Source organism: Mesocricetus auratus, unplaced genomic scaffold (genome assembly GCF_017639785.1).
Source record: "Mesocricetus auratus isolate SY011 unplaced genomic scaffold, BCM_Maur_2.0 Super-Scaffold_100021, whole genome shotgun sequence".
In the NCBI taxonomy this organism is placed as follows: domain Eukaryota; kingdom Metazoa; phylum Chordata; class Mammalia; order Rodentia; family Cricetidae; genus Mesocricetus; species Mesocricetus auratus.
The window spans coordinates 3,578,928-3,593,553 of NW_024429202.1; the positions used below are offsets into that span (position 1 = coordinate 3,578,928).

Consider the following 14,626-nt stretch of genomic DNA (forward strand, 5'->3'; position numbering starts at 1 on the left):
GTGACCGTGTGTCCATTTATAAAAATGTTCTTTTTCCATTCCTCCTTCCTAGTTGTCAACCTGTGTCATAAAGTGAAGCGCATCCTGGGGACAGTGTGTAAGACAGAGGGTGAATCCTTTGTGCTCTGAACACAATACTAGATTAGCTGCATTGACATCACAAGTAATTTCTATGTTGCATGAATGTCTTAGTTAGGGTTTCTATCGCTTGAGTGAAACACCATGACCAAAAAGCAAGTTGGGAAAGAAAGGGTTTATTTAGCTTCCACTTGTACATTGCTATTCATCACAAGTCAGGACAGGAACTCAAGGAGGGCAGGAACCTGGAGGCAGGAGGCCATGCAGAGGCCATGGATGAGTGCTGCTTACTGGCTTTGCCCTTTATGACTTCTTCAGTCTGTTTTCATATAGAACCCAGGACCACCTGCCAGGGGATGCCACCACTGTAATGGGTAGGGTTCTTCTACACCAATCATTAATCAAGAAATGCCCAACAGACTTGCCTACAAGTAGTGTGGAGGCATCTTCTCAACTGATATGTCTAGGTTTGTGTCAAGTTGACATAAAACTAGCCAGCTCATCATCGTATGCTAATATATAATTGAGTGTGCACATGATTAAAATCAGATGCATTATGGGAAAGGCATGGGAAATAGGAAAAGCCAGTATAGACCTTAATGTGTCAATCAAAATAGATAACTGCTTTCTTTATGTCCATTAATAATTAAACTCCTCTTGAACCCTATAAAATGAAGCCTGCAGCAACAGTTGAGGCCTTGAGTATCTGCATTCATATGACCACTGCCAGTCTTGACTGTGTACCCCTCTTTCTAATCTGCACTGTTCTAATCTGCACTGTTCCTTGCTACTTTTGCGAATCTGTGGGAGCCCTTATTTTCAATTCTTTCAATAAGAGGCTGAGAGCCTGCACATACCTGACTCCACACCCCTGACCATGAGTACCAGAAAGATGGAAAAAAAGGACTCCCTTGTATTTTAGAATTTAAGAAAAAATGAAGTAACCCCGGCTTGATGACATAGCTAGTTCTCAGCCCATTGGGTTGAATTGGCAATACTGAGTACATCTTCTTCCATATGGAGAAAGAGAGAAAAGCCAGCCTACTCTCCGTAGACACTGTTACTGCAGGGTATTTTAGCCTAGCCTGACAGGTACATCAATCAATATCCACTTCTGGCAATGCCATAGGCATTGGCCCAAGATAAATTGACACATGAGATAGAATACAACATGCTGAGATCAATACAATTTAGAACAAACTAATATTGCAAAATGTCCCATTTCCTAAGTCATCAACCAAAATCAATCCAAGTTTTGATAAATCATAGACACCAACTTCTAGAAATCTTGTAACTCCTGTTTGACGCTGAATTAATTCATTGTAAGCAAGCAGCCCTGGGATGGTGTTGTTGAAAGCTATACATTCCTTTCTACTTCCCATAGGGTCTCTGAGGCTCCCAACAACCTGAGTCAAGCGCATTTACCCAGTAATCTTGACACAGCAGTCTGTGTGCTGAGTGTGAGCATTCAGTGGTGCCGGAGAGCCATGCCCTCCATGTGGTCATGGTCAGGAGGAGAAGACAGGTATTTAGCCTCCCCCCAAAAAGCTAATTTCTTTACTAAAAGAAATTATATGTATATGTTTGAGAGTATGTGTGTGTGTGTGTGTGTGTGTGTGTGTGTGTGTGTATGAATCTATGTGTATTGGTGTGGGTCTGTATGTATATCTGTTTTTATATATATGTGTGTACATATTTGTGTGTATCTGTGTTTTTATGTATGTCTCTCATATATATATTTGTGTGTGTGTCTGTATGAATATATGTGCATGGGTGTAGGTCTGTATGTGTACCTGTGTGTTTTTATATATGTCTCTTGCTCTACATATATATACATACACATATATATATATTTGTGTGTGTGTGTGACTACGTATGTGTGTCTGTCTGTGTGTTAAATGTGTACTTGATACCCAGAGCTACAGCAGGGACATAGGAATCAACAGACAACAAATCCACGTATTAGGAATGTAGGAATGGCTGAGTGGAGTCTGTACATTAACATTAGCCTGAGTCACTGACATGACAAATTATATAGAGAAATAAACTTCAATTTGCTTAAGTAAGTTATAGTGGAAACCTGCAAATCCAGGCACTCCTAAATCCTAAAAATATCAACTGTCAAGTAGAATACTTGAGACATTTTCAAAAACTGTAAGTTTAATTTTGTGGTAGCAAGAACTAATTAGAGGTGTCATTAGATGAGTGCAACTGTGGCTAGTTAGAAGATCCACAGTTCAGTTTGATTTGCTGTAGTAATGAAGCACAGTAATTAATTGATTCATTAGGAAGACCTACAGATTGAAGGACTGTGGCTGTGTGTTCAATAGTCCAGTTCCGGTGTTAAAATCTATTGATTTCAGAGGGGAGTCTTAGCATCCACAGCACTCTGATGCATATGAAGTATGTCTTAGTTACTTTCTTATTGCTTCAGTAAGGTATGTTGACAAAAGGAGCTGCAGAGGGGAAGGGTTTATTTTGTTTTACAGTCTCTGAGGGACACAGCCTGTCACAGCAGGGACCAGCAGCAGCCAGGAAGGCATGGGCAGGAGGCTAGATGATCACATGGCCTCTACACTCGGAAAGCAAACAGGAAGTTTGCCTCAAGGGCCACCTCAGTGACCCACTTCCTCCAGAGGGGATCCACCTTCTGAAAATTTCCCAGCTTCCCCAGAGTGTCACCAGCTGAGGACCAAGAGTTCAACCATGTGAGCATGTGGGGAACTGTCATATTCAAGTCACAACATACAAGTTTATATGACTATGGCATATACATACATACAAAATATGTAGGAGAGACAGGAATACATAAGAAAAAAAAAGGCTGGTACCAACTGCAGGTTTTCTTGCGTGTCTTTATAGTTTCATGTGGCACCCCATTGTCTAACTATCGCACAATCTACTTAGTCACTGTCCTATAGCAGAGGACTGTTTGCTAATTGAACCCCAAGTCCCTTTGAACACCAAAGAACAAAACTGTATTTGGAGGTAGGGCCTTTACTGGTCAAGTTCAGTGAGTCCATGTGAGCAGGGTCTGACCTAATGTAACTTGTGTCATTGCAAGAGGGAAAGACACCAATGGAAAGGCCATGTGAGGACAGGAAGATGAAATCACTTCTGCTGACATCTTGATCCAGTCTCCAGAACAACTTGGATATAAATTGCCATCTTTCAGGCCATCTCATCATCAGGGGCTTTGTTATAGGTGTCTTGACAGGCTGATGTAACCCGTATGGAGATAGCTGCCAATATTTTGCTATTGTAGTTAGTGCTGTAATGAGGAATCTTGTAAAAATGTTGTTTCTGGCTTTTAAGACATGTGTTTTTTGGTTAAAGGGCCAAAGTGGGATTGCTGGGTCAAAGGCTAAGTGCATGGTGCAGAAGTTTTATTAGACACTGACAAATTTCCCTCCACTGGGATCTTTCTACATTCCAGAGCCCAGTGACTTCACAGTCTGATCACCAAGCCAGGGTAAAGTCCTGCCTGTAAGCTAATCTCAGAGTGAAGCCTGTGTCAGCACGGCTCTAATTTAGATACTATGTAAAACGTGGGAGGGCCATTGGTAAGTAGTTCATCCTTTAACCTCAACATGTTATTTACTGACTTTCCCACATAACTCCGCCCCTCCTTCTCTCTCCCCTCCCTCTCATTACCCAGTTTCCTTTTGGTCTTTGGAGACAAGGTCTCCCTGTGTAGCCCAGGCTGGACATGAGCATGCCACCACACCAATTCGAGTACAGTATACACATGTACTTGTATGGAACAGTGGGCTTGTGTTCTCCTTATAGCAAGTGCTATGTCCTAATATTCCTGCTCAGTTTTTATGTGTCTTTTTTCACTTTATTTCAATAGTTTTACTTCAAAAATGTTTGAAACCTGCAAAAGTGGCCAGAATACTACAAATATGTGTTTTGCATTCTCAGCCCAAATTACCAACTCAGTTACCAGCTTTCATTTTTCTTTTCTTTTTTTGTCCTATTTGCTTTATTTCTCTGTCTTTGGACATTTCTAGTTTGCAAATATGGAGCACTTTCCTTTACTATAATACTTCAATGTCAAATTCTTAAATTCATCAAATAACTGAAACACTTAAATTTATGTATCTATAATATATATATCATATATGTCTACCCCTTAATCTACAGGTTTAATCAAATTTTGCCCTGTATCCCAACAATGCCTTGTACAGATCACTTTTCTTCTCTGTCAGTTGATTCGCATGTACTTCTGGTGCCTCCTCACGCCTACTCTCTCCGAGCTGGGCGCGGAACCCAGGACTGCAAACGTCTTAGGCCAGCGCCTGGCCACTTAGGCACACCCTAGTCTTTGTTCCTGGGATCTCTTGTTTTCTATAACAATGCATTCTCCACCTTTGGTCATCTTTCATTCCAATGGAAGCTTTGGAAAGGACAAGCCATTCGTTCTGCGAGTGCCTACTGTGTGGGCGTGTCTGGTGAATCCCTTGGGGGTAGACTCGAGACCGCATTGGAGAACACCGCCCAGAACTTGACATTGGCCCTTTATTGGGAATGTTTGAATTGGGAAAAATAAATAAGAAGGAAAGGGAAGGACATGATGGCTCCCAGGAGCAGTGGAGGAGAAAGTTTATTGTAGATATGCGGGAGAGGATAGCCAGAGGCAGGGACATCAGGGACAGTCCAGAGTGGACGTGACCAGGCTGAGCTGGGCCACGTGGGGAGAGGGGGAGGGAAAGAAGGGGAGGGAAGGGAGCCAGGCACAGCAGCCAGGAGGCCAAAGGTACAGACAAGGAAGGGTAACCAGAATGTCTGGGTTACACAGGGAGCCTCTGGGTGGGGGAGGCCAGAGTGGAGGGCAGGGAATGCCAGCCATACCTGTAACAGGTGGGGACTGGGGGATGCTGGGAGAACCTGAGGCCAGGCCTGCTTTGGTGTTAAGTAGGCACCTCAGCCTTTTATCCCATGTTCGAAACCTAACAATGTTGACTTTCACCACCTGATTCAAGCTGCCTATGGCTTTTTTTCCTTTGTAAAATTGGGATGTGTTCCCTTGGTGAATGTATTCATTATTTGCATCACTGCAATAATAAAATATCCCGGCAAAAGCAAACTTACAGGAGAACTTGGGCTCACAGCTCTAGGGCACAGTCCATGGATGGGAAGATCTGGTGGTTGAGTTTGAGGCTGAAGTGACCCTCAGACCACATCGAAACGCCAGTTTCCAGCACAAAGAGCTCCACTAGTAAGCAGGGCAAAGAGAGTGGTGGCTGAATCTGAACCTGGAAGAAACAGCAGCAAATAGCTTTGTAGCAAGGAGTGATTTTAGGGGGGAAATAGGAGGTCTGGGTTACAACAGGCTCAGAAATGGTGAGTTCTGACTGCACATGTCAAACACAGGGTAGCCCAAAGGGGCTTTTTGATTGCTGGACCGTGAGGTTTTCATAGGTGAACCTTGGTGATCAGGAATGCGTCAGACAGAAGAAAGTGGCCAAATGAGGGAAGGGACCTTGGTGGCTAGCTTTAGGAATGTAATCCAGTTGTTCAGCGAGGGGAGGGGGCAGGCATGGCTGGCTAGTGGATATTGTTTGGTCCCGTCAGAGCCTCTCAGAGGCAACTGATTGCACTGCACCTCAGAGGGACGGATGCCTGTGCGATCTCTGACCGCAGCCTGTGGGATGGAGCCGTCCATAATGGGCAAGTCTCCCCCGCTCAGTTAACTCAGTGCAGAGTCATGTCCACAGCCTGTCCCTTATGTGATTTTAGATCACATCACATTGATAATATTAATGTCACAATCAACATTAACAATCCCAGTACTTCATAAGTGATTCATTGGTGATGCTTGAAGCAAATTTTTATAAACACATTTCTGCATCCTTAAATAATGTCCTTGCTTAGATTAATACCACGGTGTCTGCCAAATAGAGGTTTTCTAATTTCACCATTCCTTCCTTCTGTAGCTAGTACTTGTTTTCTGTTACACAGGATCTCTCTCTCTCTCCCTCCCTCCCTTCCTGCCTCCCTCTCTCCCCTCCTCTCCTTGCCTTCATATCTATCAGTCTCCCTGTTTGTTTTACCCATAAGTTCTATTCTATTACCACTACTATTTACTTTGATGTCTAGCCAACATTTTTAATTTCAAAGAACTCATTCTCATCCCCACTTGCCTTTTCCTTAGCAAATGTCTTCTCGGTGACTGAAAAATGGGCTATCTTTGAAAGTTCTCTTCTACCGTAAGTTCTTTAAAAGTTCTCTTCTACCGTAAGTTCTCTCTCCCTCTCTTTGCACCTCTTTCTTGAGAACACAGCTTCTTGCAAATGCCTGGGAGCTGTGGCTTGTCCTTTCATCCTAACACGTGAAGGGGCAGGCAGACTCGTGCCGTTTCCTCTGCAGTGCTGTGGGAGCTTTTCCGTCAAAGAGGCCTTGCCCTGGACATCCTGCACGTGGCTGCTGTGAGGTGAGACACATGCACTGGAGGTTGCCAAGCTTCCAGATGCATAGTGGAGCTGTTTCCTCTAGATTGTCACACTCCCTCCAGGAGGGAGGCGGGAGGCTCATGTGACTTGGGAGCTCCTGAGAACCGTGTCTCCCTAGACCCTCCATGGGGTCCTATAAGCTGTGAACAACTGCAGAGGACTCTTGGGTAGAGCTGTCTGGAAGCTGGGAGGGGAATTCCAGGGATGCAGCTTTCTCCTGTGCGGGGGTGGGCTTTTCAGCAATACATACGTCCCACTTCCCCAAGCTCCTAAAAGTAACCCCAATAAATTCACTACTTCACCAGGTCAGACCTGGGTGGGATTGTTTCTTTGGTCTGTCGCTGCTCTATCTGCAGTAAATAGGCGTTTATTCAACTTTCTCCAGAAAAAGTTATACAACAGGATGTGAAAGTGTTAGCCAGCCATCCTTCCCACCCTTCCCGAAGAACCAGGACAGTTATCATGGGGCTCCAGCCCTGCACTGTGGAATCTCTCCCTTTCTCCCCAGACAGCCATCATGATGTCACATCTTGGAAGGGCTCACTCTCAGGGTTTGGTCCATAGCCGAGCTCACGGCTGCCAGTTCTGGGACTTGAGGCTAGGCTAGGGGAACATCGAAGCACAGGAGGTGAGTGGGAGGGAGTCAGCTCAGCTTTGCTGAAGGCAGGCTTCAATTGGGAATCTCCTCTACAGTTCACCATCCCCAGACACTAGCTGTCCCTGCCTCGGGACTCCAGGACTTCAGCTCTCCTGGGGCTCCGGCTGAGTGGCAGCTTCTACTCCAGCCCGGTGGGCTCCTCCATCTGTTTACTCGCCACCATCCAGACATTCATTAATTAAATTAATTCATTAAAACCTGTCAAAGACTGGAGTGCAGGGTGTGAAGTCCATGCAGCCATGCTCTCCTCGATGTGACTAGTGACTAATTCTCAGACTGAATGCCTCCACCTTTTATACCTCTCAGATAGATGTTAGCCTCTCTTTCCACACTGCCAGGGATTATTTCCTCTGGCAGTTTTGTGTATTTTCAACAGAGTTTAAAGACAGCAGGGAGATGAGCATGGGCAGATCTCAACTTTGAGGACAAGATGTGTCTAGGGAGCTTGTCTGGGAAGTTGGGGACTTAAGTCTTTGTCCTAACCTGGTCACATCTACGTCACCATCATCCTCTGCTTCTTGCTCCCATGGCCTCTTACCCCTCCAATGTGCCCATGATCTCCTGTGGCCATTTTCCCAAATAGCTGACTCTGTGAACCTCATCTCTGGCATTTCCTCCTGCCATTCCAACACATGGCAAATAAACACGAGTGCCACCTTGTTTGTTCTTGCAATACAAGAATTTTCAAGGGGTTATAAGCAGGAGAAGCCTCAGAAGCAAGATTCAAGGAGAAATTAATGCTGCGAACGTTTAAGATGATCAGAAACCCTGTTACCTGCTTTCTACGTTCAATTTCCCCGCTAAACACAAATGCTAACCTTTCCCAAGAACTGTCCTTCCTAGAGACACTGAAAGAGCTGAGGTACAGACAACGATCAGGTTTGTCAAGTAGCAGAAGCAAAGACACCCAGTGCAGCCACAGTGGCCAAGGACGCTGAAGACATGGCTTTGCCCAAGGACACTGAAGACATAGCTTTGCCCGAAGGAACCTGCAGTTTCCCCATTAGGTTCTCAGTCATGGAGCCAAACTGGAAAGAAGCAGCCAACTGTTCACTACTCTAGATAAATGTGATGACGCCTGAGAGTCTGCTTGTGGAGATGATGGCCCGAGGCATGCAGTCCGTCACTGTAGGGGAAAAAAACCCGTCAAAGACTGGAGTGCAAGATGTAAATATCAAGAAGTTCATGTAATTACGCTCTCCTCAGCACGGCTAGAGACTAATTCTCAGACTGAATGCCTCTACCTTTTATACGTCTCAAATCTTGGGATTAAAGGCGTGAGGTCTGATTCACTCTCCCACAGCCCAGAGTGGTCTTGGACTCAGTGACCCGTCTACCTCTTAATCCTGAGTCCTGGGATTAAAGGTGTGTGCCTGGCTTCTATGGCTAACTAGTGTGGCTGTGTTGCTATTTTGATCTCCAGTGGCTTTAATAAGTCATAAACAATGTATCACCACAGTATTTGAGAAGGAGTAGGAGACGTGGCCTTGTTGGAGGAGGTGTGTCACCAGAGTGGACTTTGAGGTTGCAAAAGCTCACGCCATTCCCTGTTATCCCTCTGCCTCATGCTGTGGGTGAGATGTAAGTTCCTGGCTACAGCTGCGGTACCATTTTTCCCTGCCTGCTGCCACGCTCTCTGCCCTGATGTTTATGAACTCTAACGCTTCGGAACTGTGAACACCAAATTAAATGCTTTCTTTGGTAGTTGCTTTGACCCAGTAATAAAACAGTAACTAAGATGAAGGAATATCCTCCCTTCTACCTATGTAACACTTATAACTTAACTAATTTTTGTAATTCAAAATGTTATTCATTAAAATTCTTTTGCTTGGCTGGGTGTGGTGGGGCATGTCTTTAATCCCAACACTAATGCTGCAGAGGCAGGCAGATCTCAGTGAGTTCGAGGCCAGCCTGGTCTACAAAGCAAGATCCAGCACAGATAGGGCTGTCACACAGAGAAAGCCTGTCTTGAAAATCCAACTAACCAAGTAGACATACAAAAAACAAAACAAAAACACAAAAAACTCTTTCACTTTAACAATGTTCCTCATTCTTCCACGTGTCATATCACTGAGGAGAAATAGGGGAGTCCAGTGATAACAGATAAACTTAGAAATAGAGGTTTTGGAACTGAAAATACGAGGTCACCCAGAGACATGATTAGAATTCAGTAGGCCTCTAGTTCAGAGGTGTACAATGTCTACCGGGTCAAACCCACCCCACTTCTGCGTTTTGTAAATGGTGTTTAGTAAAGAGATTCACATGCTACTTATGCCTGCTTTATGCTACGGTGGGACCCGGGCAAATACTTGCTAAAGAAAGTCAGTCCATGGCTCACAAAGCCAAAAGTTCATCTGACGGGAGCTGATAGTCAATGTTTGCCCTGCTCTACACCACTGCTTTTCTTCTCTGGTCTTAAATTCTCACTTACTTTTATGTATAAGTTACAAAATTCTCTCAGATACAACCTCTCAATTTGACTTTAGTCAGGAAAGCATGAAGCCTTTTTCATTTTCAGGCCCGGGAGGAAAAAGCTTTGTCCGTTGGTCAAGAGGAAGATGCAGGCTCCTCACCTAGGTCTAGTGTTTGCCCACTCGGTCTCCACTCCTCGGGCTTGCCACAGCTCTCCTCACCTTAGCTCCAAACAGCACCCAGCCCAGAGACAGCCGGGTCTCCTGTAGGGTGGTGCTGAGGCAGGTGCTTGTCTCTCGGGTTTGTTCTTGTTCTAACTGGAGCTGCCCTTCAGCTCTAGCTCAAGAAGACCTGAGAACCCAGGGCCGCAGCCACACCTCAGGTGATGGAGATGGTGGTTTTCAAAAACCGCAGTTTGCTGAGCTGGAAGCGCACGTTGCTCCTCGACCTTAGCGCATGTTGTTCCTTGAATTTAGCGCACATTGCTCCTTGAATTTAGCGCACGTTGCTCCCTGAGTTTAGCACACATTTCTCCTTGAGCTTATGCCCACCGTTTGTTTTACTTGTAGGTTCCTGCCCATTTAACCACGCACGTGATTCAGGACTCACGGCTTCTGTGTGCTTTGAGTAATCACAGCTGTGTCTCCTCTTTGCTGTTTGCCTTCAACTCAAAAAGATAGCCAGTCCGTGTAAACGATCGGAACACAGGGCCACACGGGGCTGTTGCAGCACTGTCCAATGTCACGATCTTCTCTAAGTGTTTTCAATATAAATTTCTCTGAAGTGTACTGACACTGACCATTAACCAGCCACATTCACCCAAGTGCGCGAGAAGCCTTATCTTCAGGTTCCAGCCCACACTGACTTTGATGCTCCATGGATGTCCTCTTCTGCCTCCTCAGCATCCAACCTGATGGCTTTCTTAGCTCCCCTGGAGAAACAGGACTGAACACAGCGTTGTCAAGGAGGGCTTGTTTTCTTGATAATCTCTGCCTGCCAAAAATGCTGGTACTCCTTTTTACCCATCTTTCCAGGAAAGATGTGCCATCGTACATGGTGGCTTCTTGCTCTCACCAGATCTGAGTGACATCTGCCACTTAGAGCAGAAAGAGGGACTCTTCACCGTGGATGTGATGGGAAGCATCACTCCCTCTTTGAGATCTAAGCTGAAGGCAGGGTCTATCCACTTAGTGGCATCAGTACGGTCATGGCGCTACCTGTATCCCTCCACTCCCCTCAGAACTACTTTTTCCACAACCCCAATACCTCGACCGAAGCCCAACTCCATCAACCGACTGCTTGGCTTCCTCCTTCATATCATACTGAACACCAAGCATCCAGGGTGTGTACTGATTGACAGCCAGCTTGCAGAAAAGTCTAGTGTCCCCACTGACTCAGAGTCCCTTAAAGCTAAGAATAGTTACACAGGCGATTTTCATAACGGAAGAAATGAGTGTGTGTTTGAAAGAGCACCAACCCCATCTGAAGTGGTAGCTGCTGAAACACACTGGGGGGTGGTATTTTTAAATGGTAAGATTTTAGCCTTGACTCCTGATTTGAGCATAGACTTTGATGACTAAATTTCTCTAGAAGACAAAGTATTTTGGGAACAGTGTGGAACAGGACTGGCTTCATTTCAAATTCAAGTTTATCACTTCTTACATTTTGCCTCCACATTCTTTCATCTCGATTGTCAGGGCCAGGGCTCCTGAACTTTCCTCTGTTTTAAAGGCAAGAGGCTCCACATGGGACATGGCTGTGAGGGGCCAGCATGGGACAGGGCCATGAGAGACCAGCATGGGACACAGCCATGAGGGGCCAGCATGGGACATAGCTATGAGGGGCCAGCATGGGACAGGGCCATGAGATACCAGCATGGGACACGGCCATGAGGGACCAGCATGGGACAGGGCCATGAGGGACCAGCATGGGACAGGGCCATGAGGGGCCAGCATGGGACATAGCCATGAGGGGCCAGCGTGGGACAGGGCCATGAGGGACCAGCATGGGACAGGGCCATGAGAGACCAGCATGGGATACGGCCATGAGGGACCAGGAGAGGCTAAAGAGCGTGTAAGTTGGGAAATGCATGACAGGTAAGTGGTACTTTAAAACCCTGGGAAGAAAATTTCCTATTTCATGGGGAATTAAAAAAAATTTAAAACACTAAACTTTTAAAGATGAAAGACAGGCATCATTAAGTTAAAATCTTGAAGACATGCCAGAAAAGTCCTATGGTTTAACAAATGTAGAAACTCCTCCTCAGTCCATCGAAGCCTCATATTATAGGAAAACTGAAATTCACAGCTTCCAAAACAACTCAAAGCTCCAAATCCCTACATTCTGGAAGCTTCTGAGCTATTGCAAGACGTGTTTTAAAGGTCAGCTTGCTTCTCCCCGGCCCCCACCAATGCTGTATCGATGCTGTCCGCCGATGCTTGAACATGGAGACAGCAAAAGTGATTTCCCCAGATATTTTTAAAGCGTTGTTGAACTCAGCTGTGGCCCTCTCACTCACACCCGATATATGACTGACACTTACAAAAGAGCTTTTTTTCTTCTTTCAAGGCAAGGATGAAGATTTCTGCACGGAATAAATCCTCTGCCAACCCAGAAGCACAGCTGCTTGCATTTTATTTTTTGACGTGGCACTTTGGGTGGACGGGTAACCAAAAGCCAGCAGAGCGCTGCACAGGTGAAGTGCCATACATCCTACACACGCCACACCACACGGCTTCCTGCTTACTCCGCACTGAGGACTGGATCGGCATGGGTCAGCAGACGGAACACTGGCCTTCCTGCACGGAGAACTCATCGACCATGAAAGCGTAAACACGGGGGGGGGGGGGTGCTGTCCTTGTGGCAGGAGACTAAACCCAGGTGTTTGAGGAAGACTTTCAGTATGAAGTGACACTTTCATTCATGATAATTAATGGGTCGAAGAAACTAGAATCTAGGTTATTTAACAATTACCTCTCTTGCAAAATGGGAGTGTTTTATTCAAAAGCTCATTATTTGATTCCATAAAACATGGAATCCCGAAACCTCCACATCCCGTTGTTTATAGTTTTTCTTTCCCCTAAACCTTGAACGCTAACATTGCACATTGCAGGCTCGTCAGATAATGAGCAGGTGAAAAAGCAGTGTATAATAGCTCCAGGCCTCTGTGTGGGCCAGCAGGCTTCTGAGCCTGTCGCTGAGATCTCCAGAGGCTGGAGAAGTACTGGGGAGATGCGGACCATTTTATTTTTGTTTAATCAAATAAACGATGAGTTTTCCCATGGGGTAGGGGAACACTCAGTAAGAAACGGAAGGGACCAGACCCTCACCCAGGCCCCTGCTTTGGCAGCCATGACAGGCTGCAAAAAAAGACCCAGTGAGATATAGGCCCCTGACTCAGCAACATGTGCTGAGCTCCTGACCTTGCCCTCCATGTGGTAAGGAACCAATCAGAAGTTAGCTGGCAGGCTTGTACTTGGTGACAGTGGAGGGCAGAGCATAGCCACCACTCTGGGAGGGCCTATGGACCATAACAACCTGACTGAAGCTGCAGCTGACCAATCAACACAGGACAGGTCACCCAAGCTCGGAAGCGCACCAATCCCGAGACTGTTGCGGACCCCAGACACACCTCTTGCTCTACCCCAATATGTTCCCTGCCCCAAGATCCCTCCGGGTCCTTCTTGCTCCATCTTCTGTGTCAGACAGACAGAGGACGTGAGTTAATACAGTTAACTCATTAATACAGTTAACTCTTTGCTTTTATATCAGGTCGGGTCTCTTGGTGATTTGGGGGTTCAGGGTTTGGCACAACAGAACTAGTTAGTGTGACGCTGGAACAGGGGCATGAAGATAACCAGGTCCCTGAGTCACGGGACTTAGAGGCCTGAAGCTGAGGATGGATAAAGCAAATCATAATGTAAACAGCACACAATATCCATTAGGATAAATGCTACAAAGCAGAGATTTTAGTGATATTAGAGACGATAGAAAATCATGGTGACAGAATGCCTAATCAAGGATTCCCAAATCCCAGCAGCAGTGCATGGAGTCAGCCCTCTTTAGAGAAAAGGGAGATAGAAACGTAGGCTCTAATGTGAGTAATGGCGATGGAGTCAGAGAGCAAGCCATAAATGGTCGGTCAGAACTTGGTTGAGCAATGAGTCCATATTTTATCCAAATATATGTCTAACTCCTATTTGTCTCCAATGTCTGTGCTGTCCCATCAACCTTCGTAATAAAACTCCCAAATTCTAGACAGGGACATGGCTGCCTCCATAGAAACTACATTTCCCAGAATCCTATCTGGTTGCTGGCCAATGAGGTATAAGCAGAAATACTGGAAGCTACTTGGATGTTGTCTTTGAAGCAGAGGGTATATTCTTCCGTCTTCCAATTGTTAAGAATGCTGATGTGAGGGTATGATTTTGCCCCTGCACTGTGATGTAGGAGCCGTGTTCTGAAGATGACAGCAGAATCCTGCATGCCTGACATCACGGTAGATGACACAGGAGCCCAGGTGGAGACCTGGACTTCTTGATGACAGGATATTCCACTGAATTATACTTAGATCTAAACTATCCTCATTTGAGGTTTATGTCTCAATTCTAACTGAGAGTGAACTCACTTCTTTAAAAACAGTTAAAGAACTGCCTCATGAGAATGACTGTTAAACCCACAAATTCCTATGTTTTTTTTATAATGTCCCTGACTGGATACTCAGCATAATAAACTCCAAGAGAATTGGTTTCCATTTCTTTTGTGCATTCATTAGCATCATCATTTGACAGGGGCTGTTTGTAAAGCACATTTGATATTATAGAGGACAGAAGTCACCAAAGATTTAATGCCTTCTCTAGAAGGCTCCACTAACAAACTGCAGGTCACAAATGAAGGTTAATTACCTTCATTATGGAGTTACCATAAGATAAAGCTTGCATAATGCCCTCTCCAGTCCAGGAGAAAGCCTGGCAGAAACTTCACAGAAAGCTTTTATTTGTTCAACTCAATAAGGAACAGGTCT

The 14,626-nt window shown here is 45.5% G+C and overlaps 1 long non-coding RNA gene across 1 annotated transcript; it reads right to left on the reverse strand.

Annotated features, from left to right (window-relative positions):
* Window positions 1-2,225: 2,225 nt before the first annotated feature.
* Window positions 2,226-10,893, reverse strand: LOC110341305. The gene is made up of 3 exons (XR_002383194.2): window positions 9,825-10,893; window positions 5,173-5,336; window positions 2,226-2,763 (listed from the first exon to the last, which is right to left on the reverse strand). It is a non-coding gene; the product is annotated as an uncharacterized LOC110341305 (long non-coding RNA).
* Window positions 10,894-14,626: the final 3,733 nt, after the last annotated feature.